We start from the raw sequence: 24,407 nt of genomic DNA on the forward strand, positions 1-24,407 counted from the left end.
TAGAATAGAGTAGGGGCATGAAAGTAGAAATAGCACAGGTGCAAAAGGAATGACCAGCTGAAAAATGTTAATGAATAAAGCCCCTTACATTAAAGAAATTCTGTTAACCACCATTTTAGCTTTTTCCAACCTACTCAAGATTCTGCCTTTGTAAGAAGTTCTCTCTCCCTCTATTGCATTGTGAAACTGCACAACTCTCAGAATCTGTGGTTCATGTGATATCTACTCTATCATGGTTAGGATAGAACCATCCTCCTGAGTACAGTGATGTGTGCATCTTCATTTCTCTATTTCTTTCAAGGACAGGGATCCAGCCAGTGGCAACAATGTGGCTGTGCACATCATCCTGTACCATCATCATATTAGAATCTTAACAACAAAAGTTAACATAATCAGACTTCTGGGATAAGATGGCCACAGAGTAGAAGAAACGGTCTTCTCCTCCTCACAACTGATGGATATAATGTGCCTCAAAAGGACAAAATAAAAATCAGATGAGTGAAGGGGCTCTATCGTAGAGCACCCCCTTGAAGGTAGGCAGAGTTTGGGCATTTCAACTCTATAAGGGGTTAAAATTACACTTACCAAAGTGCAAACTGATCACCTCTCCCCCACTCCACCTACCATGTCAGAGTCAGAGTGAGTGCTGGGGCATTCTCTAGGTTCTTAGGGGCTGGCTGAAGGCATCACAGACTTACCCCTGAGGACAGCAAGACTTGGGACCTGAGGAGGCTGAGGAATGAGGAGTTTGGGCTCAGAGATAGGGCAGAGAGGGGCTGTCCACAGCAGACAAAGCAGAGACTGGAAAAATAGCCTCAGTGCAAAAACTACTTACTGCTTGCCCTCCTCACTCAGACTTCTGAATGGGAAGGGAAGAAAAAACTAACACAGCAATGATTACCAACATCCAAGAACTACAATCTACAACTACCAAAAAAATAAGAAAAAGCCTCTGACCCTGAATAACTTCTATGAAGAAAAACAGCAGACTACAGTGGTAACAGCAGAGAACAACAAACAAGCAAACATATCCAAACTTTCCAAAAAAATGGAAATTAATCACAAGCTCTCAAGGAACTAAAAAAGGAATTCAAGAACCAAGCAAGAAAGATAAAAGAAACATGGCAAGAAAAGTGGGAAACATTTCAAAAAGTAAATAACAGTTTAAAAGACAGAATCTTCCACTTGGAAAAAGAAACACAGAAATCACATGAAGTAATAAATAAATTGGAGACCAGAATTAACCTGCTGGAAGCCATGAAAAGGAGAATAGACCAAACTCAAAAGGAAAACCAAAAGATCATAACTGAAAACCAGTTTTTAAAGAGTAGAATTGGGCGAGTAGAAGCTGATGATCTCATAAGAAAGCAAGAATTAAAAAAGCAAAGTCAAAAGAATGACAAAATAGAAGGAAACATGAAATATCTCACTGAGAAGATGATGACTTGGAGAACAGATCTAGGAGAGACAGTTTGAGAGTCATTGGTCTACGAGAACACCTGGAAAAAATAGAGGTCTTGACATTATACTACAATAAATTATCCAAGAAAACTGCCCTGATATTCTTGAACAAGAAGGCAAAACAGACATAGATCACCCTCTACGTTAAATCCTTAAAAGACAATCCCCAAGAATGTTATTGCCAAATTTAAATGCTTTCAAGCTAAGGAGAAAATATTACAAGAAGCCAGAAAGAGACAATCCAGATATCATGGACCAACAATCAGGATTACACAGGAAGAACTACAGTAGTGGAAACACAGAAGAAAAACAACTGCTTGAACACTTGGGATGATGAGGACATGATTGGGGATGTGGACCTAAAAGGACCACACCAGTGCAACTATCAATAATGTGTAAATAAGTCTTGACTGACTATACATGTTAAAACCAGTGGAAATCTGAGTTATCTATGGGGGGGACTTTCAGGGGGTGAAGGGTAAAGTAAAAACATCAATTATGTAACCATGGAAAATTTTTCTAAAAATAAAATAATAATAATAAAAAAAATACAGAAGGTAGAATCAATGGAAAAGACTTGAGGTAAATTCCCTCAGCAAGATGATATACCATAAACCCATAGGATATTGGCTTTTGGGACAAGAACCCACTTTTTGACAAAAATTTCTGGGAAAATTGGAAAACAGTATGGGAGAGATTGGGTCTAGTTCAACATCTCACACCAAGAGAAATTCAGAATGGATAAATGACTTAAATATAAAGAAGGAAACTAAGTAAATTAGGTGAACATAGATAGTACATCTTTCAGAACTGTGAGAATGAAAAGAATTTAAAAACAAGCAAGAAATAAAGAATATTGCAAAATGTAAAATGAATAATTTTGATTACATTAAATTAAAAAGCTTTTCTACAAACAAAACCAATGCAAGCAAAATTAGAAAGGAAGCAACAAATTGAGAAAAAATCTTCACAACAAAAGCCTCTGACAAAGGTCTAATTTTTCAAATATATAAGGAACTAACTCAGTTGTACAAAAAATCAAACCTTTCCCCAATTGATAAATGTGCAAGGGACATGAATAGACAATTTTGAGATAAAGAAATAAAAACCATCAGCAAGCACATGAAAAAGTGTTCTAAATCTCTCATAATTAGAGAAATTCAAAACAAAAGAGCTCTGAGGTACCACCTCACACCTATCATGTTGACTAATATGACAGCAAAGGAAAGAAATAAATGTTGAAGGGTATGTGACAAAATTGGGACACTAATGCATTGTTGGTGGAGTTGTGAATTGATCCAACCATTCTGGAAGGCAATTTGGAATTATGCCCAAAGAACTTTAGATGACTTCTTGCCCTTTAATACAGGCATACCACTGCTGGGTTTGTACTCCAAAGAGAAAATAAGGAAGAATATGTGTACAAAAATATTCATAGCCATGCTTTTTGTGGTGGTAAACATTGGAAAATGAGGGTATGGGGATGTCTTTCAATTGGGGAATGGCTGAACAAATTGTGCTATCTGGTAGTGATGGAATACTATTGTACTAAAAGGAATAATAAATTGGAGGAATACCATCTGAACTGGAATGATCTCCAGGAATTGATGCAGAGCAAAAGAAGCAGAACCAGGAGAATGTTGTATACAGAGACTGATACACTGTGGTACAATCGAATGTAATGACTCTTTCTACTAGCAGCAATGCAATGATCCAGGACAATTCTGAGGGACTTATGAGAAAAAATGCTATCCATATCCAGAGAAAGAACAATGGGAGTAGAAACACAAAAGAAAGACATTTCCTTGATCACGTGGTTTGATAGGGACATGACTGGGGATGTAGACTCTAAGTGATCAGTCTATTGTAAATATTAATAATATGGAAATAGAACTTGATCAATGATACATGTAAGACACAGATCACAGATGAATTGCACATTGGCTATGGGATGGGGGAGGGAAAGAACATGAATCACATAACCATGGAAAAATATTCTAAATTAATTCAATTTTTAAAAACGTTAACTTAATGTGGGTACAAATGCAGTTCCTTTCTTTGATAACATAAATCTCACCAAAATCATATATGTAATAAAGAACAGTAGAAATATACTAATAGGGGAAATGTAATATATTGTTGATGAAGCAAGAGAAAATCATAAAACTGCTCAGACTAGGTTCAGTAAAAATTTGGTACATAAACTTGGCTGCACTCTCACTATAGCAAGGGAATCCTGTTATACCTCCCCACTTAAAATTGCTCTCCCATTTACCAGAGTAGATTTATTAAATCTTTTCTGTTTTTTGTTTAGTTGTTTTCTGTCATGTCACACTTCTCATGACCAATTTTTTTTTTCTTGGCAAAGATAATGGACTAGTTTACCATTTACTTCTCTGGCTCATTTTACAGATGAGGAAACTGAGGTAATTAAGTGACTTTTTCAGGGTCACGTAGCAAGTAAGTGACTGAGGCAAAATTTTAACTTAAATCCTTTCGACTCTAGCCACTATGACACCTAGCTGCCATCATTACTCAAAATTCACAAAACCCCCATTCCACCCAGATGATAAACTTGCATCATATATTACTGAAAAAAAATGAGGCCATTCACTGGGTTTCCTTTTCTTCTCTCCTACACATCTTACATATCTCAGATGTATCCTGACACTACTTACTCCTTCAACCTTGTTTCACATAATGATGTGGACCTTCTCCATGCTAGGGCAAACCTGTGGATGCACAAGTGATAACATTCCACAACACCTTCTCTAATAGATAGCCATCACTATTGTTGTTACTCTCTTACTTATCTTCTGTCTCTCCACTGGTTACTTCTCCATTATCTAAAAATATGCTTACATCTTCCCCATTCTCAAAAAATTCTCAGTCCATCAATCCACATTAGTTATTGTCCATGTATCTCCTCTTTGTCTCTCTGTCTGTCTCTGTCTCTCTGTCTTTCTGTCCGTCTTTCTGTCTATCTCTGCCTCTCTCTCTCTCTCTCTCTCTCTCTCTCTCTCTCTCTCTCTCTCTCTCTCAAAATTCCTTTGTTTTATAAATCAGAAAACAGAGATTCAGAGAGAGGAAGGGAAGTCCAAAGTGTTGGTGATTGATGTTATTTTTCTTACATGTTGATATAACTTTTATTTATTATTTTTCATATTCATCACATTGTAAAAGACACATATAGTTTATACTGGAGAAAATGCCTATTCATTTCCCTTGACCATTTGTCAGTAGTTGAATCCTTTGTGTTTTTATAAATTTGACTTATTTCTCTGTATATTTGAGAAATGAGGCCTTTGTCAGAGATACTTGGTAAAAATTTCTTTCCAAGATTTTTCTCTAGTGTAAACTATATGTTTTGTTTCCCTTCTAATCTTGGTTGCATTGATTTTGTTCATGCAAAAGAAATTTAAATTTATTATAGCCAAAGTTATATATTTTATTTCTTGCAATGTTCTCTACAGCTTATTTGAATATAAATTATTTTCTTATCCATAGGTCTGTGAGGTAAATAGGCCCTCTCAATTTGTTTATGGTATTATCCTTTATTTCTAAAATTGTTATTCATTTTGACTTTACCTTATTATATGATGTGAGGTATTGGTCTTTGCCTACTTTCTGCTCAACTGCTTTCCAGTTTTTGTTAAATAGTGAGTTCTTTCAAAAGTTGGGGATCTTTAGGTTTATCAAGCACTATATTACTAAGTTCATTTGCTACTGTGTGTTGAGTGCCTAATCTATTCTATTGATCCACATTGCAATTTTTTGATCTATTACTAGATTGTTTTGATGGTTGCTGCTTTATAATATAGCTTGAGATCTAGTAGAGCTACAAATGATCTCTTAATTGTCAAATCAAATTACCTTTTTTCAATCCTCATTCTCTTTAACCTCTCTTTAGTCTTTGGGTATTTTGATAACACTTTTTTTTATTATTATCCTCCTCCCTCTTGTGTTAAGTATACTACTTTTAATGTAATGAGATGAAATTTAATGGGAATGTGAATATTGTTTTAATATACATAACTTAAAGTATTAAAAATCAATCTCAGTACATATAGGCAAAGTATGACTATTGAGCAATCAATTTTTAAAAATATGTAAGTAGTGTGATAGCAATCAAATAATTGGCTAATGTAATCATAGCCTATGTGGAAAGTGATATGAAAGAAACAAGGCCTGGAATGCTAAGGAATAATTGTAATCTAGTCAGAACAAAGCTGTAGAACTTGTCAATTATTAGCACAATTTTAGGAAAGAAACTGGTAAATTTTCAGTGTTCAAAAGAGGCAACTAAGATGACGAAGGGACTATTTTGTTCATGCTATATGAGGATTAGCTGCAGGAATTGGAGATGATTATTCTGAAAACTTGAAGGTTGCTTCATAACAACTATTTAAAAAAAACACACACATCCACACATGTATGTATATATACACACACTCACATATATAATTGGTTTTATTAATTTCCCAATTTACATTCATTTTTAAACCTTATGAATTCTAAATTCTCTATACCCCCTCCTCTATAACTTTTCTTCCCCAACCCTTGAGAAGGGAAGCAATATGCTATAGAGTATGCACATGAAGTCATACAAATATATATTTCCATATTAGCCATGTTGTAAAAAAAAAGGTACACATGAAAAATAAAGAATATCACTTCAATATGCCCTCAAAGGTCAGCAGTTTTTTTTTTGAGATGGATATAATTTTTCAACATAGTTCCTATGGGGATAGACTTGGAGTACTTTCTTGATCATAGTGGCTGTCTTTCATAGTTGATCACTCTTGCAAAATTGCTATTATTATATACAATGTTCTTCTGGTTTTGCTCACTTCACCTTATATCAGTTCCTGTATGTCTTCCCAGATTTTTCTGGAGCTATCCTGCTCTTCATTTTTTATAGCACAATATTATTCTATCACAATCATGTCATTTATTACAACCTGTTCATATATTCCCAACTGATGGGCATCTCATCAATTTTCAACTATTTGCCACTTAGAAAAGAGGAACTATCAATATTTTTGTAGTAATAAGTCCTTTCCTCTTTTTTATTATCTTTTTGAAATGTAGATCCAACAGTGATATTACTGGGACATAGGGCATGCCCACTTTTATAGTCCTTTAGTCATAGTTCCAAATTTTTCTCCAGAATGGTTGGGCCAGTTCACAACTCTACCAACAGTGTATTTGTATCCCTATTTTTGCATCTTATTTCCAGCATTTTTCCCTTTTTCTGGCATGTTAGTCAATCTGATAGGTGTGAAGGTGATAACCTCATAGTTCTTTAAATTTATATTTCTCTAAAAGGAGTGATTGGGGGCATTTTTTTCATGTGACTGCTGATAGCTTTGCTTTTTTCTTCTTCTGAAAACTGCCTTTTCATAGCCTTTGACGACTTATCAACTGGAGAATGACTGCTACTTTTATAAATTTGGCTCACTTCCCTATGTATTTGAGAAAGAAGTTATTTATCAGAGAAACATGAATTTTAAAAAAAATCCCCCAATTTCTTGTTTTTCTTGTTGAATTGGTTTGGGATGTGCAAAACCTTTTTAGTTTGATATAATAAAAATTATCTACTTTACTTCTTGTCAGCTTCTTGATTGTATTTGGTCATAAACATATTTGTTATTCATAAATCTGACAGTAAAACTTGTCCATTTTTCCCTAATTTATTTATATTAAATTTTATATTTAAATCATTTAACCATTTTGATCTTATTTTGTTATGTACTATGAGATATTGATCTATGGCTAGTTTCTACAAAAATGTTTTCTTTCCATTTTCCTCAACTATTTTTTTCAAATGGCAAATGTTTGTCTCAAGATTTGGATCTTTGGGTCTGTCAAACACTGCATTAATTTGGTAATTTACTACAGTGTCTTGTATATCTAATCTATTCCACTCATCCACCATTTTATTTTTTAGTCAGTGTCAGATTTTTTCATGATTCTTGCTTCTGTAATAAAGTTTGAAATCTGGCTACCTTACTTCACATTTTTTTATAGATCTCTTTGATATTCTTGACTAATGCTGGTGATAATAGGCATCCTTGCTTCACTCTTGATCTTATTGGAATGGATGCTAATTTATCCTTGTTATAGATAATGTTTGTTTTTGCTTTTGTATAGATATTTTTTGCCATTTTATAGAAGGCTTCATTTATTCTTCTGCTTTCCAGTGTTTTAAATAGGAACGGGTATTGTATTTTTCAAAAGCTTTTACTGCATCTATTGATATAATCATGACTTTTGTTGGTTTTGTTCTTCATATAGTCATTTATACTAATAATATTGAACCAGCCCTGCATTTGTTATATAAATCCCATCTAATTGTTTTAAAATCTCTTTACGAGTATTTTATTTAAAATGAGCAAAATTGGTCTAATAATTGCTTTAATTTCAATTTCATTAGTTTTGCCTTCACCTTTTTCATTTTTAATACTAGTAATTGGTTTTCTTCTATCTTTTTAAAGTTAATCAAAATTTTATCTTTTTTTTATTTGTCACATTTCCCCATAAACCAGATCCTTGTTTTGTTTATAAGTTCAATAGTTTTTGTTTTGCTTTGTAACTAATTTCAATTTTATTAATCTCCCTTTTGATTTTTAGGACTTCAATTTTTGTGTTTAATTGGAATTTTAAAATTTGATCTTTTTCTAGTTTTTGGTTTAGTTGCATGCTTTATTCATTGACATACATTTTCTCTTTTTTTATTGACGTATGTTTAGAGATCAAAATTTTCTCTCAGTACTATTTTAGCTACATCCCACAAATTTTTTTTTAAATTTTTTAAACCCTAATATCTTTTTATATATATCCTTCTGTATTATATTTTTTTATTTGTTATAGGGCTAGGCAATGGGGGTTAAGTGACTTGCCCAGGGTCACACAGCTGGGAAGTGTCTGAGGTTGGATTTTAACCTAGGACCTCCTGTCTCTAGGCCTGGCTCTCAATCTACTGAGCCATCCAGCTGCCCCCGATCCCACAAATTTTAATCTGTTTTCTTCTTGTCATTCTCTTCAATAAAATTTTTGTTTCTATGATCTGGTCTTTCATTCATTGATTCTTCATGTTTCGATTATTTAGTTTCTAATTAGCTTTGAATCTATGCTTCCTTGGCCCTTTATTTAATTCCTACATCCTTGTTTTCTCTCTTGTTTATCTTATTATATACATCATTGTCCTTTGCTGGATCTTTATTCAGGTCATATCCTCTAATGTATTTGTTCCATAGTGCTCTGTCATGGCCCTTCATCTTTCCTTCTAAAATATTTGACTTGAATTTCATTTGACTCTTTTCAGAAATCTTTATGTTGATTCTCTCAAATCTCCTCATCCAGCCTTAAACTTTGTGTTGACCTCTATTCTTGCATCTTCAATATCTCATACTAGATTTTTCAAATTTTCCTATACTCAATATGTCCAAATTTAATTTCATTATCTTTCTTCCAAAATGCTCCCCTCTTCCCGATGTCCTTATTACTGTTAAGATGGATTACACTACTCTAAGTCAGCTAGTCATCATTTTGGCTCTTCACTTCTTCTCCCCTTCCATCTACAATTTGTTGCCAAGGCCTGTTCATTTTGCTTGTAATATTTCTTACAATGTCTTTCCTTCTCTCCTTTGACACAGTCTCTACACTTTTGCGAGATCTAACCACCTGGTGCCTATTTTAATGTAAAAACCTGCTGGTTCCTTTCCCTGCTACAGTTTTATTTCATCTCCAAATAAGCTGTCAAAATGATCTTCCTAAAGCACTAATGTTGCCATGTCACTCTTCCTCCATAAACTACAATGACTTCCTATCATTTCCAGTTTCAAATATAAAATTATCTGTTTGGTGGAATTGCATGTTGGTTACAGGGAGGTTGGGGAGAGGGAAAGAACATGAATCATGTAACCATGGAAAAATATTCTAAATTAAAAAAAAATTTAATCATCTGCTTGAAATTTTAATTTTTTTATAACTTTCTCACTTCTACTATTCCAGTCTTCTTATACCTTACACCATGCTTCACCTACCCACTCCCACCTACTTTGACAAATGACACTAGTTTCCTTGATTTTCCTTGAATACTATATTACATCTGCCTATTCTGGGTATTTTTATTGGTTGTCCCTCAAACCTGGAATTCTCTCTCTTCATATCTCTACCTGCTGGTTTCCCTGACTTACTTCAGATCTTGGCTAAAAGCTCATTTTCTCAAGAGCATCCCTTATTTCCAGATCACTTTTAATTCTAAAGTCTTCCCCCTACTCTTTATTTCCAATAATATCTTCTATTTAGGTCTTTTGTCCTTTGTCTATCTTTGTATCCCTAATTCTTATTTCCAGTTTGCCCTGTGGATAGTTTCTTTGTATATAATTGTTGGCATGTTGTCTCCCTCATTAGACTATGTCTGGCACATAGAAACCACTTAATAAATGTTTATTGACTGAGTGACATTTGGTTCAATGTAGTTTAAAGTTTCCAGGCCTTCCACCACAGAGAAATTATGTTTTTCAGAATCCTATAATCCTATGCCAAAATATTCACAAATATTACATAATGGTCAATCTTAATTTATAGCAATTTACTTAATTTTGTTTATATTAATTAATAAGTTGAAGAGTGCCCAGAGGAGAGCATGAGGGCAAAAGGACCTTGAGATCATTGCATATGAGAATTCATCATAGAGTCTGGAGATGATTAACCTGGAGAAATAAAAACTTATGAAGAAAACATTGGCTAACTTTAGGTATCCGAAGGGCTATATTGTGGGAAAGAAATTAGATGTGTTATGTTTGGTCCCATATAGAAAACCTAGGAGAAATGAGTAGAAGTCACAAAGGGGCATATTTAATGCTGATATAATAGAGACTGGCACATTTGCAGAGTCAAAAAACTATAGCTTGTTTCCATGTTGACCTTACAGGGGAAAAGGCACAAAGCATCTCCTTTACTATACTGTTCTTCAGTGGAGACTGTCATAAAAGAAGTCAAACACACACCTGCTGGTTAGAAGGCTAAGGTTCTGGTAAGCTAGTGCTTTCTGAACATACCCATAGTCTGGCTATGGTAAATATGCTATGAGATAGCTATTGTCTGACTATCCAAACTAACTCATGTGATAAAACAGGCTGGAACCAATCACAGAATGTTTACATACACTCGGTTTTAACTCCAAGATATTTCCATTATACATTATCATCACCCTTTCAAAACAAAGCTATTCTATATGAGCAAACACCCTCAGAGGTGCTCTGCATAGTGCTAGTCTCCATTATATAAAGGAAACAATTTTTTTTCTCCTAAGAATTAGGGATAGTTTTAAGCAGAATGTCCTATACTTTGAGATAATGTGCTCTCTCCTAATTGTAGTTCTTTAAGCACAACCTGAAGGTTATGTGGTGGTAGATATATTGACCTTTCAGATTCTTTCTAACTAGGAAACTAGGAAACTGATTTTCATGACTTGTTTTCTCTGAGGCATAGAAATACCTTGCCGTTTTCCCCATTTAGAATTGGTGTTAGCCACAATTGTGAAGTAAAGTGCCTCTTTTGTGTCCTTCCACTTTGCCTCTTAGCCCTCTTTTCCTACCTCATAAGATGGTTGGATTATAAGACCCTCTGGTGTCAAGAGCACACCTACCTTCTCTATCATTTAAAAAATGTCACTGGGTAATTAACCATAATAAGCTACCCAATAGAAAGAGATCTGACAAATTTATTTATATTTTGGTGAATTGGTACCTCTTCTCAGAACTATTTTAATTTGATTAGAAGAGTAATCTGAGAAGGAATACATATCAAAAGAGTAATCTGAGAAGGAATCATATCAAAATGATTTTACTAGTAAGATCAACAAAAATTTAAAAAAAATCATACAAAAAGAGTTCTTTTCTGAGGAAATGGAAAAATACCTCCAACAACATGAGAGATGTCAATTCGGTAAGCAGTGCACTAGCTAATTCATTCTTGTTTGGCCCCTACCTTTATGGGAGAAACACCCCCTCTTTCTTATCTCCTCCCTTTGAGGAATAGGTTCCTTTCTAGTCAATGTCATTGGCGTTATCTATCAGTAGGATGGGTTTACTTTTAACTTCTTACTAGAATGGAAAAGATGGAAAATGCCTGAGGTGCCACCTCCCATACTAGCTCCCATTTATCTCATGACCTTGATTGGCAGATTCAATTGATTTTTTTTTCTTTTTTGGGAAAGTTGTAAGAATCTAAAGTAATAATATTTCTTTTATTTAGGTCAAACACTGAGGTGGGCAGGTTTCAATGATTAGAAGACTCTGAGAAATATGTGCATACAACATATATATATACATATACATATGCATGTAATTTTATGCACATAGAAAGATATATATTACACACAATTATACACATGTGTGTATCTACATATATGGGTATTTATCTATATTTATATATCTCTCATTATTATTGGAGTCTGATCTTGTGCTCCCAGGCTTCCCCAATTTAGCTATTGGTTTTCTCCCCACCTCTCATCCCCTCCTTCTCAGATGTTAACAATTCTGAAGTGAAACTTTGTACAGACACTGACCTCAGGCTCTGTAGTAGCAGAGATTACAGCACCAAGCCCAGCTGGCAAATATTTCCTGCAGTATAAAAATCTTCCACTTCTTTCTCTTATATGTTTTACCATCCATCTTCCTTAACTCAGCTGAATTTAACAATTAATTGCAATGAACAAACCATGTTATCTTAGAGAAATAAGTTTTATTTAGAATAAATGGCAAACCAAATGAACTCTTAAAGAACAGAGTTTTGGAAAGGGAATTTATCTTTCCCTTGAGAATAAAAAGGGCTGAAGGAAGCAGAGTATTAGAGAATATCAATCACCAGTTCCATTTTAGCAACATGAGAGTACAGCATTCTATATCAACTATGTATGGTCTTTACCCAACCTCAGTCATATAAGTCCCTATTTTTGTGTCTCAACATCTTCTTTTTATTTTCAGGGTTGACACTTCCCTTATGCTGTGGTTTGTGTGAAATTAGTGACTCCAGCTTGAGCTATGTCCCTAGCACGTTGGATATATTGGCCCCAGTTTCCCAATGGGCCATAGCATAGTTATGTCCTGCCGTCTTGTACTATGAGATATAATCATGTCTTGAGTGGCTTTTCCTCTTCCTTTCCCTTCTTTTAGGAAATGGGGGAAGTTAAGTCCTCCTGGGGTTTTTAAGAGGGACTTTAGGGAGTTTCTGACTGTTGCCAGACTGATTTCTGCCAACATTCAATTACTTATTCAGATTGTTGTTATTCATTCAATTTTAGAAGACATAGAACATTAGCAACTCAATTTGAGTCTGAATTTAACAATACTGAAAATAATTTAATGAAAAGGATGCAATTGTTATATGTTTTATAGATTAGAAAATTATTGGATATGATTTATGATTTTCACTTTATATAATCTTCCATAAAATGTTCATTTTTCCTCTTTATATAAGGAATTGTTTATGGAGATTGTTTTACCTGATTGTGTTTTAAAAAAATATATTGAGTTTTGTTTTGAAATTTGCTGCGTGTAAATTCCTTCATATTTTTACAGAATTACAAAACAAAAAAAAACATATACTACAAATCTGGAACTATGCCCAAAGAGAGATAAAAGACTGTCTGCCCTTTGACCCAGCCATAGCATTTCTGGGTTTGTACCCCAAAGAGATCATAGATAAACAGACTTGTACAAAGATATTTATAGCCATGCTTTTTGTGGTGGCCAAAAAACTGGAAAATGAAGGAATGCCCTTCAATTGGGGAATGGATGAACAAATTATGGTATATGCTGGTGATGGAATACTATTGTGCTCAAAGGAATAATAAACTGGAGGAATTCCACGTGAACTGGAAAGACCTCCAGGAATTGATGCAGAGTGAAAGGAACAGAGCCAGAAGAACATTGTACACAGAGACTGATACACTGTGGTAAAATCGATTGTAATGGACTTCTGTACTGGCAGCAATGCAATGACCCAAGACAATTCTGAGGGATTTATGGAAAGGAACGCTACCCACATTCAGAGTTTCAACTGCAAGAGTGGAAACACAGAAGTAAAACAACCGCTTGAACACATGGCTTGATGCGGACATGGTTGGCGATGTAGACACTAAAGGACCACACCAATGCAACTATCAATGGTATATAATGAATCTTGACTGACCACACGTGTTAAAACCAGTGGAAATGTGTGTTGGATATTCGGGGGGTTGAAGGGGGGTGAAGGGGAAAGTAAAAACATGAATCATGTAAAAAAATGAAAAATGAAAGTCAAAAAATAAAAAAATAAAAAAAATAATTGAAATTTATTTCCCTGAATTGGTTTAGGGAATATTTGTTATAGTACCAGAGTTCTGGTTACTAACTTCTTTCTCTCTTCTGTCTTTCCTATTTGATCCAATTCTCTATAATGGGAATTAGACCAAAAACATTTATTTTAAATGTGCCTAAGAGTATATATGAACATCATTTGCTTTACAAGCATTTGGCTAAGACAGAACAATAATCAACTGACTGCTATATACATTTGAATATATTCAATGATGAATTATAAACCATTAAAAAGACATATTTGCAGTCATAAGATACATTCTGGCCAATCTCCAATGATTATCTGTTTTGGTTGAAGTTATACATTGTGTGTGAAAAATCAAGTGATTAAGTGGGAAGATTTACCAAGTGAACAATAAGTTTTTCTGTCTGGAATCTCTGGACCTGCTTCATGTTACTTAAGGTTCAGTGGGACAGATTTTACAAAATTCTATTTTAAAATATTAAATTAATGTGTTTTTGCATGTATATGTATGTATTCAGGTAGAAGTTATTTTTTAATTTCACTTTCTTATGCATAGAGTTCAAAGATTTTGCAATCTCAAAGTATTTTTATGATATACACAGTTATTCACTTCTAAGGAAAACAAATCTATTTATGGTAAGGAAGTTTGACTATAATTTTTAAGAAATAAAATCATATGATAGTGATAACAATAAGAAATGGTTGACTTTGCTGTTAAACTATTGGTTTATTTTTTTAAGGGTATTGTATATATCATATCATTTGATAACCAGAAAATCCCTATTGCTTTCTTTCCCAGGGTCATAGAGGTCATAGAAAGGGGATTCAGTAATTTTTCTTTTCTATCTTTCACGGGCTAAATATTGGGCACCTATGAAATACTTGTAGAAGATTTTCAATTTTAGATTTTCTTCTGAGATTTTGGAAAGTAGATTTCAAATGATTCAGAGGAAAGATATGTAGTTTCCTATTGACCAAAATTCTACAAAGGAAGTCAACTCAGGAGGGATGGGAGATATTCAAGTAGGAAGTTCTAAGGCATGAATGGAAATGATTTCAATGAGGAGGAACCCTGAAAGTTGTTTGAAGAGTATGATGGTGGCTAAATAGGAAACCTATTAAGGAGTTTAAAGATGATTAAAAAGTGTATTGTTATTATCTAGAAACTCCTGAATTGACTTTAGCTCCCCTGGAAATTTCAGGGACTCCTGGAAGACATGTAATTCAGCATTTGTTCCCATTTTCATATGACCAACTCTCCAGTAGCTTTCAATCAGATGGTGATTGAGCACTGAAAGAACTTTATATTTTAGTCTGATATGGAAATCTCAAGTATTCCTTTTTTCCTTCCCCTGCCTATTGACAGCAATAAGGGATAAAGTGTTGAGTTAATTAAGAAGAGACAATTTATAACTCATTGCCTCTGCTTTGACACTCCACGTAGTATTGTTTAATTGAGACTTAATGGTGAGTAGTAGAAAAGTAGTGGCCCTATTCAACATTTTGCGGGCTCAACCTTCAAAGCAAATAATTTATAAAAGAATCAACTAGGACAACTTGCACTTAGACCTATAGCTAAATTTCCCCTTTTCATATTAATTTTTTTCTTGGTCTTGGATGATTGAATATCTATGTAAAAATGAACATGGTCAGGTTTGGAATATATGTTTTGAGTTCAAGATTTCTAGGTTTTTGGTGTGTCATTGGATAATAACTGAATATCAATTGAGGAGTCTTTAGGAACTACTCCAGTCCTCTTTGTATGGATGGCTAACTGTTAAAAGGGTTGATCCAAGGTTGATCATTTAATTTGCAGACATTTACAAAATGAAGCTGGAATAATATAAACTAATTGGAAATTAAATAATATGATTCTCCAAAATAATTTAGTGAAAGAACAAATCACAGAAACAATTCATAATTTCATTGAAGACAATGACAATGATGATACATCTTACCCAAACCTATGGGATGCAGCCAAAGCACTTTTAAGGGGAAAATTTATATCACTGAGTGCATATATTAAAAAATTAGGGAGGGCAGAGGTTAATGAATTGGGCATGCAACTTAAAAAACTAGAAAATGAACAAATTAAAAATTCTCAGATGAAAATTAAATTAGAAATACTAAAAATCAAAGGAGAAATTAATAAAAATCGATAGTAAAAGAACTATTGAATTAATAAATAAGTCTAGAAGCTGGTATTTTGAAAAGAAAACAGATAAAATAGACAAAGTACTGGTTAATCTACTTTAAAAAAGGAAAGAAGAAAACCAAATTAACAATATCAAAGATGAAAAGGGAGACCTCACCTCTAATGAAGGGGAAATTAAGGCAATCATTAAAAACTATTTTTCCCAATTATATGGCAATAAATATAACAATTTAGGAGATATGGACGAATATTTACAAAAATATAAACTACCTAGATTAACAGCAGAAGAAATAGAATACCTAAATAATCCCATACCAGAAAAAGAAATTGAACAAGCCATCAAAGAACTCCCTAAGAAAAAATCTCCAGGGCCTGATGGATTCACAGGTGAATTCTATCAAACATTCAAAGAACAATTAATCCCACTACTATACAAATTATTTGATATAATAAGCAAAGAAGGAATCTTACCAAAGTCCTTTTATGACACAAATATGGTACTGATTTCAAAGCCAGGGAGATCAAAAACAGAAAAAGAAAATTACAGACCAATCTCCTTAATGAACATAGATGCAAAAATCTTAAATAGAATACTAGCAAAAAGACTCTAGCGGGGCAGCTGGGTAGCTCAGTGGATTGAGAGCCAAGCCTAGAGACAGGAGGTCCTAGGTTCAAATACGGCCTCAGACACTTCCCAGCTGTGTGACCCTGGGCAAGTCACTTGACCCCCATTGCCTACCCTTACCACTCTTCCACCTATAAGTCAATACACAAAAGTTAAGGGTTTAAAATAAAAAAAAAGTAAAAAAAAAGACTCTAGCAAGTGATCAAGAGGGTTATTCCTCATGATCAGGTGGGATTTATACCAGGAATGCAAAGATGGTTCAACATTAGGAACACCATCCACATAATTGACCATATCAACAAGCAAACCAACAAAAACCACATGATTATCTGAATAGATGCTGAAAAAGCCTTTGACAACATACAACAACCATTCCTACTGAAAACACTAGAAAGTATAGGAATAGAAGGTCCTTTCCTAAAAATAATAAACAGTATATATCTTAAACCATCAACAAGCATCATATGCAATGGGGATAAATTAGAAGCCTTTCCAATAAGATGAGGTGTGAAACAAGGATGCCCATTATCACCTCTATTATTTAACATTGGACTAGAAACACTGGCAGTAGCAATTAGAGAAGAAAAAGAAATTGAAGGTATCAAAATAAGCAATGAGGAGACTAAGCTATCATTCTTTGCAGATGATATGATGATCTCCTTAAAAAATCCTATAGAATCAATTAAAAAGCTAGTAGAAATAATCAACAACTTTAGCAAAGTTTCCAGATACAAAATAAATGCACATAAATCATCAGCATTTCCATATATTTCCAACACATCACAGCAGCGAGAGGTAGAAAGAGAAACACCATTTAAAAATCACCCTAGACAATATAAAATACTTAGGAATCTATCTACGAAAACAAATACAGGAATTATACAAACATAACTACAAAACACTTTCCAAACAAGTAAAACTAGATCTAAACAATTGGAAAAGCATTGAGTGTTCATGGGAAGGACAAGCTAACATAATAAAAATGACCATTCTACCCAAATTAATTTACCTATTTAGTGCCATACCTATCAAACTACCAAAAAACTTTTTTACTGCATTAGAAAAAAATATAACAAAGTGTATTTGGAAGAAGAAAAGATCAAGAATATCAAGGGAAATAATGAAAAAAATGTGAAGGAAGGTGGCCTAGCAGTACCAGATATTAAACTGTACTATAAAGCAGCGGTCATCAAAACGGTATGGTACTGGCTAAGAGACAGAAGTGAGGATCAGTGGAATAGACAGGGTAAGTGACATCAGCAAGACATTGTATGATAAACCCAAAGAGCCCAACTTTTGAGACAAAAATCCACTATTTGACAAAAACCGTTAGGAAAATTGGAAAACAATATGGGAGAGATTAGGTTTAGATCAACATCTCACACCCTACACTAAGATAAATTCAGAATGGGTGAATGACTTGAATATAAAGAGTGATATAAATATATAAATAATATATATAAATAAATATATAAATAAGTTAAGTGAACACAGAATAGTATAATTGTCAGATCTCTGGGAAAGGAAAGATTTTAAAACCAAGCAAGAGTTAGAGAAAATTACAAAATGTAAAATAAATCATTTTGATTATATTAAATTTAAAAGGTTTTGTACAAACAAAAGTAACACAGCCAAAATCAGAAGGGAAACAACAAACTGGGAAAAAATCTTTATAACAAAAAATTCTGACAGAGGTCTAATTACTCAAATATACAAGAAACTAAATCAATTGTATAAAAAAAATCAAGCAATTCCCCAATTGATAAATGGGCAAGGGATATGAATAGGCAATTTTCAGATAAAGAAATCAAAACTATCAATAAGCACATGAGAAAGTGTTCTAAATCTCTAATAGAGAAATGCAAATGAAAACAACTCTGAGGTACCACCTCACACCTAGCAGATTGGCTAAAATGATATCAGGGGAGAGTAATGAATGTTGGAGGGGATGTGGCAAAATTGGGACGTTAATGCACTGCTGGTGGAGTTGTGAACTGATCCAACCATTCTGGATGGCAATTTGGAACTATGCCCAAAGATCAATAAAAGAATGCCTGCCCTTTGATCCAGCCATACCATTGCTGGGATTGTATCCCAAAGAGATCATAGATAAACAGACTTGCACAAAAAAATATTTATAGCTGTGCTCTTTGTGGTGTCAAAAACCTGGAAAGCAAGGGTATGCCCTTTAATTGGGGAATGGTTGAACAAATTGTGGTATATGCTGGTGATGGAATACTATTGTGCTTAAAGGAATAATAAACTGGAGGAATTCCATGTGAACTGGAAAGACCTCCAGGAATTGATGCAGAGTGAAAGGAGCAGAGCCAGAAGAACATTGTACACAGAGACTGATACACTGTGGTAAAATCGAATGTAATGGACGTCTGTACTAGCAGTAATGCAATGACCCAAGACAATTCTGAGGAATTTATGGTAAAGAACGCTAACCCCATTCAGAGGAAGAACTACAGGAGTGGAAACTCAGAAGAAAAACAACTGCTTGAACATTTGGGTTGATGCGGACATGGTTGGCGATGTAGACCCGAACGGACCACACCAATGCAACTATCAATAATATGTAAATAAGTCTTGACTGACCACACATGATAAAACCAGTGGAAATGGAAGTTAGCTATGGGGGTGGGGGGTGTGTAGGGGGCGATGTTGAGGGGGTGAAGAGTAATGTAAAAACATGAATTATGTAACCATGGAAAATTTTTCTAAAAATTAAAAATTAAAAAAAAAATGAAGCTGGTACAGTGCAGAGTCAAGTTGAAATGTAAAGTACCCAAGATTACTTAAAATTCTATTGGAATAAAGTTGTAGGACCTCCCGTAATCCTCAAAAATTCTTTTTTTTTTTTTTTTTTTTTTTTTTTTTTTTTTACTCTCTGACTAAGACACCTTTAAAAAATAGTAACACTGCGGGGCAGCTGGGTAGCTCAGTAGAGTGAGAGTCAGGCCTAGAGACAGGAGGTCCTAGGTTCAAACCCGGCCTCAGCCACTTCCCAGCTGTGTGACCCTGGGCAAGTCACTTGATCCCCATTGCCCACCCTTACCACTCTTCCACCTATGAGACAATACACCGAAGTTAAGGGTTAAGAAAAAAAAATAGTAACACCATTTTGAATTCTAAAAAGTCATTGGCCATTGTTAATTTTAATATTTCTTAGTGATTTTCTCTTGTTTCCTATTTCTCTCAAAGTCAAGTTCTATCTTTATAACCAGAATTAAATCTAGAGAAATAGTTTCCCTTTCTGATTTTTCAAGCTTTTGACAGAAATTTATTTTAAAAGTGAATTAAGGAATTATTAGATTCTCTTTTTTGTAGGATATGACATTCAACATATTTTTGAGTAATCAAGACTCTCAGAGAACTGCTATTACTTAGCAATGCATTATTTTTTCATCTGTTAGGAAAGCAGCACCTGAATTTTTTTCATCTAGCTGGGTATTCTATAGTACAAACTAGAATATAATCTCTTTGAAAGTAAGGATAATTTGATTTTGGTCTTTGTATCCCTAGCATCTATCACCATAACAGGAACATAGTTGACATTTAAGACAGTTGACTGATTATAATTACATCAATAATCCTTATACTTTTCTCTTTTCTTCATATAAATGTTCTCTACTAAAATTCTACCTTCAGATTAAGCAATTTCAATACAAGTATATGTTTTTTTTTGGAAAAAAAATATCAGGATTATTGCAAATCATTTTTTTCCTTAGAGCTACTAAAAATTCTACCTATACTATATTCCTTTTATATGTTTTTGTTTCTATAGTTTTCCATTTCAGAGTTTTATTTTGGCATTTTTCACTGCCCCTTCAAATTTCATTTAAAGTTGTTTTAATCAGATATTTATCCAATAATGATGGGGATTTCTTGTCAGAGAACTATTAAAATTGTATCTACATGTAATTGGGAAAATGTAATTAAAAATAAATGCTTGTTGACTTGGCTTCATTTCTATAATGGAGATTTTACATGACCTAAAATGATTATCGTAGCTGTGAAGGCTAAACAGGAAATACTACTAATTGAATTAGGTCCCCAGACAATGTGATATAATAGCTACTATGAATCTAAGAAATGCAAAAAATGACGAATGGTTATAGACTTTCTCAACTTCATCAACTCAACAATCATGATGATCACTTTGGTACCAACAATAGCAGATTAAATGGAACTCTTTCATTTTTGAGTATGATAAGAATGTGAGATACACAGGACCTAATTAAGAAATACTTTGGTGTACATCACATTGATCCTTATGGCAGGCAAACAGCAAATAAACAGAATACATGAACACTTTTATATTGCACCTATATAACATCACAACAAAATTGAAAGCAGATCTTACTATTAATAGGGAGGATTTCATGTTACTTTTTGCGCATGTTAGTCTTAGCTACAAGTTATAAAAATATGTATTTCAAATAAATGTAAGACAATCATAATAAATAATTTCATTCTTAAATGCAGATTAGATGAAAATAAGGATGGAAATTAAAGACTTGCTTAAATCTGAAGAGGAAAATACCAAAGAACATGAAAACATTGAAAATGTGCACTCTAGGAATGCTATTTAATAATAAAATACATGGCAAAATTAATGTGCTTGTGTCAAATGCTGAAAAAGGAAATAGTCATTTTAATAATGGAATTTTAAAATAACTAAAATATTTTAAATAAATTACCAGCTTTGGACCATTTGGCCATTCACATGAAAAGAGCTAGAATAGTTCCTGAAATTTTTAAATTAGATGGCATACATTCAACCAATAGACTATCTATACTGAAACTAATTTTTTAAATATAGTACTTGTTATAATCATCTTAAACTTCTGTGGTGTTAGGAAGTCCCATACATGCTCATTCCCTTCAGTATTCATTTCCTTGTATAAAATTTTCTTGAAAGAGGCAGTGACAAAGTTGTGGGAAGACCTGGATTTAAAGTCCTGCCTCTGACACATACTACTTTATGTAACTTTAGGCAAATCACCTGACCCCTCGAGTGTCCCAGAAAATTGTCAAAGACTAAGTTGCTTCTGCAATGTTTGAACCACTTCAAACCACTCAGGAATAGATCCATAACAATCATGTGATAGTCTCCAAAGAAAAAGAATTTTTTTCATTATGTGAAAACATATGAGGCTTTTTGTGATAACAGACAAGTCTAATAATAAACATAGCTCACATTTATATCATAGTAAAATGAGGTTTCTGAAAATATAGGCTATTATGTCTTATCTTCATCATAATTTTGTGAGGTAGGTGGAATCATTATCTCTATTTTACAGATGAGGAGACTGAGGCTCAGAAAGGTTAAATATTTTGTTTAGGATCATTTAGCTGGTAAGCATTTGAGACAGGATTCAAATATAGTTCTCTCCAAGGACAAGTATAGCACCTGATCTACTGTACCACACTCCATGATAACATCCTTTGTTCACAGTAACATTTATGAGTTATACCACATTTCATCTTTCAAGGAAAGCCGATGGAAATTTATTTTCTAACTTACCATGAAATGTTGATTGGAGCATTTTATTTTGTATCCTCAATAGGTTGGTGATCCAAAAAGGCAAAAAGGCATGTATGTGATTAAGGAAATTAAATCAGTTCCCTGCTATAACCACAAATACAGGTATCCCTTCAATATTACAACTTTTTCCAATGTAGTTTTGATATATCATGAGTTGGTATAAGAAATTAAGTGGGAATTTGGGGGGATTTTAATGAAAGCTGTAGATAACACACAAAAATCAACAAATGACAGAGAAAAAGTTTAGATACTCAGAAATGTATAAAAAATATATACAGTATTAGATAACATAATTACATATTTGTCTTTTATTACCATAAATATGCATAATTTCTTTTCATGTAAATACCTCATAAAAGAAAAAGGAAAAATTCAGGGAGGGTCAAAAAATTTCCCATGGAATTTCCAGATCATGGAGGCCTTGTCTCCCTAACTCTCTTGATTTGAATAGATACTTGTACATTTGTACCTCATCTCACTTATATTCATACTCATAGTTGTATAAATAAAAACATTATATTACTGCTTTACAATAAATAATATGGGCTATGGAGGGACAAAAATTCTGATTATAATTATTTTTTGTTTTTATTTTATTATTTGTTTTATTATTATTTGATTTGTTTTAAAACCTGTGATTTTACAGGTATAGGAAATTCCCAGTGAAGAACTTACTCTAAACAAACTTTTTTATTCTTTCTATTGTTGGGCTTTAATTTGACTTAATAACACTATATATCCATACATGTATAAATATTTATATGTATATAATCATATACATATATACACATATACATATATATATATCCTGAGCAATTATTTATTTAAGAAATCCAAATAATGATGTTTTAGAAAGATTTTTCTTTTCCAAATGCCCTTGAAGAGGGCAGGGCCTTGAAGTTGAAATAATGCTTTTAAAGAAACACTGGAAATTGAAATAATAAATAAGATAAAAATTACATCCCAGTTTGCAATGATCTAGACCAGCATTATCAAAGATGTGGCATGAATGCTGAGCTGGCACTTGGGGGAGCTGCTCCATTTCCCCTCTTCCTAGTCCCTGAGGACATTTTTCGCAAGCCCCACCCCTCTGTCCAGCAACCCAAAGCAAGCACTTTTTCCCTCAACTCTCTCCATAATTGGAGAGAGGGGGGGGAAAGGAGAATGCTCACAGATAGCTTGAATTGCCCTCTGGGCATTGGAATTTGGAAAAGGTTCACCAACAAGGACTTCTAGACTAATGCAAAAACAAAACTAAAACAAGCAAACAAAAAACCTTTGCACTTAAATTCACAAAAGACCTTCAGATTTACTCCCTTATCATAGTTTTTGGGCCAGATGGTATCTTAGTGTGGTGTGTGTGTGTGTGTGTGTGTGTGTGTGTCTGTCTGTCTGTCTGTCTGTCTGTCTGTCTGTCTGTCTGTCTGTCTGTATATCTACTCCCATAAATTCTCCCAAGGTTAAGTAACTTGCTCAAATTCGACATAGTAAGTATAGAATTCAAATCCAGTTTTTTTGAGTTCTCTTTCCACTTTATCATATTGTCAGTATTTTCAGTATTTATATCTTCTTCCATCTTCGATTCCATCTTTCTTCAAATACTTCTGCTTAAAAAAATAAGATCATGGGTGTGAATTTGGATGGAAAAATTGAGGTTGAGTTCAATCACTTCATTTTATGGATGAAGAAACTAAGGAATTGAGCTATTTACTTATAGTTAGAAGCTAGCAAATATTTAAATGGGATCTGTATCCAGGCCTTTTTGACTCTGAATCTAGTATTCAGGCCATACACTATGGTCTACTTCATATTTGCCTTATTCTGTTATCTATAAATTACATTTCTTTCCTTATTCTCTTTTTGTCTCCTGAGAAATTCTATATAACACATTATATACAGCACTGACTGGTCAGCAAAAGAAGCCGAATAGAGTTCAGACCTTCTCACTACCAGTACTTGATAGTCTGTAATAGCCAGAGTTGTCTGAACTCGGCAGTAAACTTGGCCTTAATCTGTATTTTCCATTAAATATGATCCTGCAGTTTTAATGGTGAGTAGAGATACTATAGTTTCTTCCCTTTGCCTCCAATGAGGTCAAGTCTGGGTCATCCCAACAGACTTTTCCCTTTTCTCATAACCATTGGGTGCATTGCTGTGTCTTCAGAAGCTGCTTAATTTTCTGTTGATCAGGCTGCTGGTGAGCGGGCAGTCCTGAAAATGTGACCCCTGAATTCCCATGTCTCACACAGTTCCGTCTGAGACAGTAGCCATTTACA

This window comes from Gracilinanus agilis, chromosome 1, assembly GCF_016433145.1.
Source record: "Gracilinanus agilis isolate LMUSP501 chromosome 1, AgileGrace, whole genome shotgun sequence".
NCBI classification, from domain to species: domain Eukaryota; kingdom Metazoa; phylum Chordata; class Mammalia; order Didelphimorphia; family Didelphidae; genus Gracilinanus; species Gracilinanus agilis.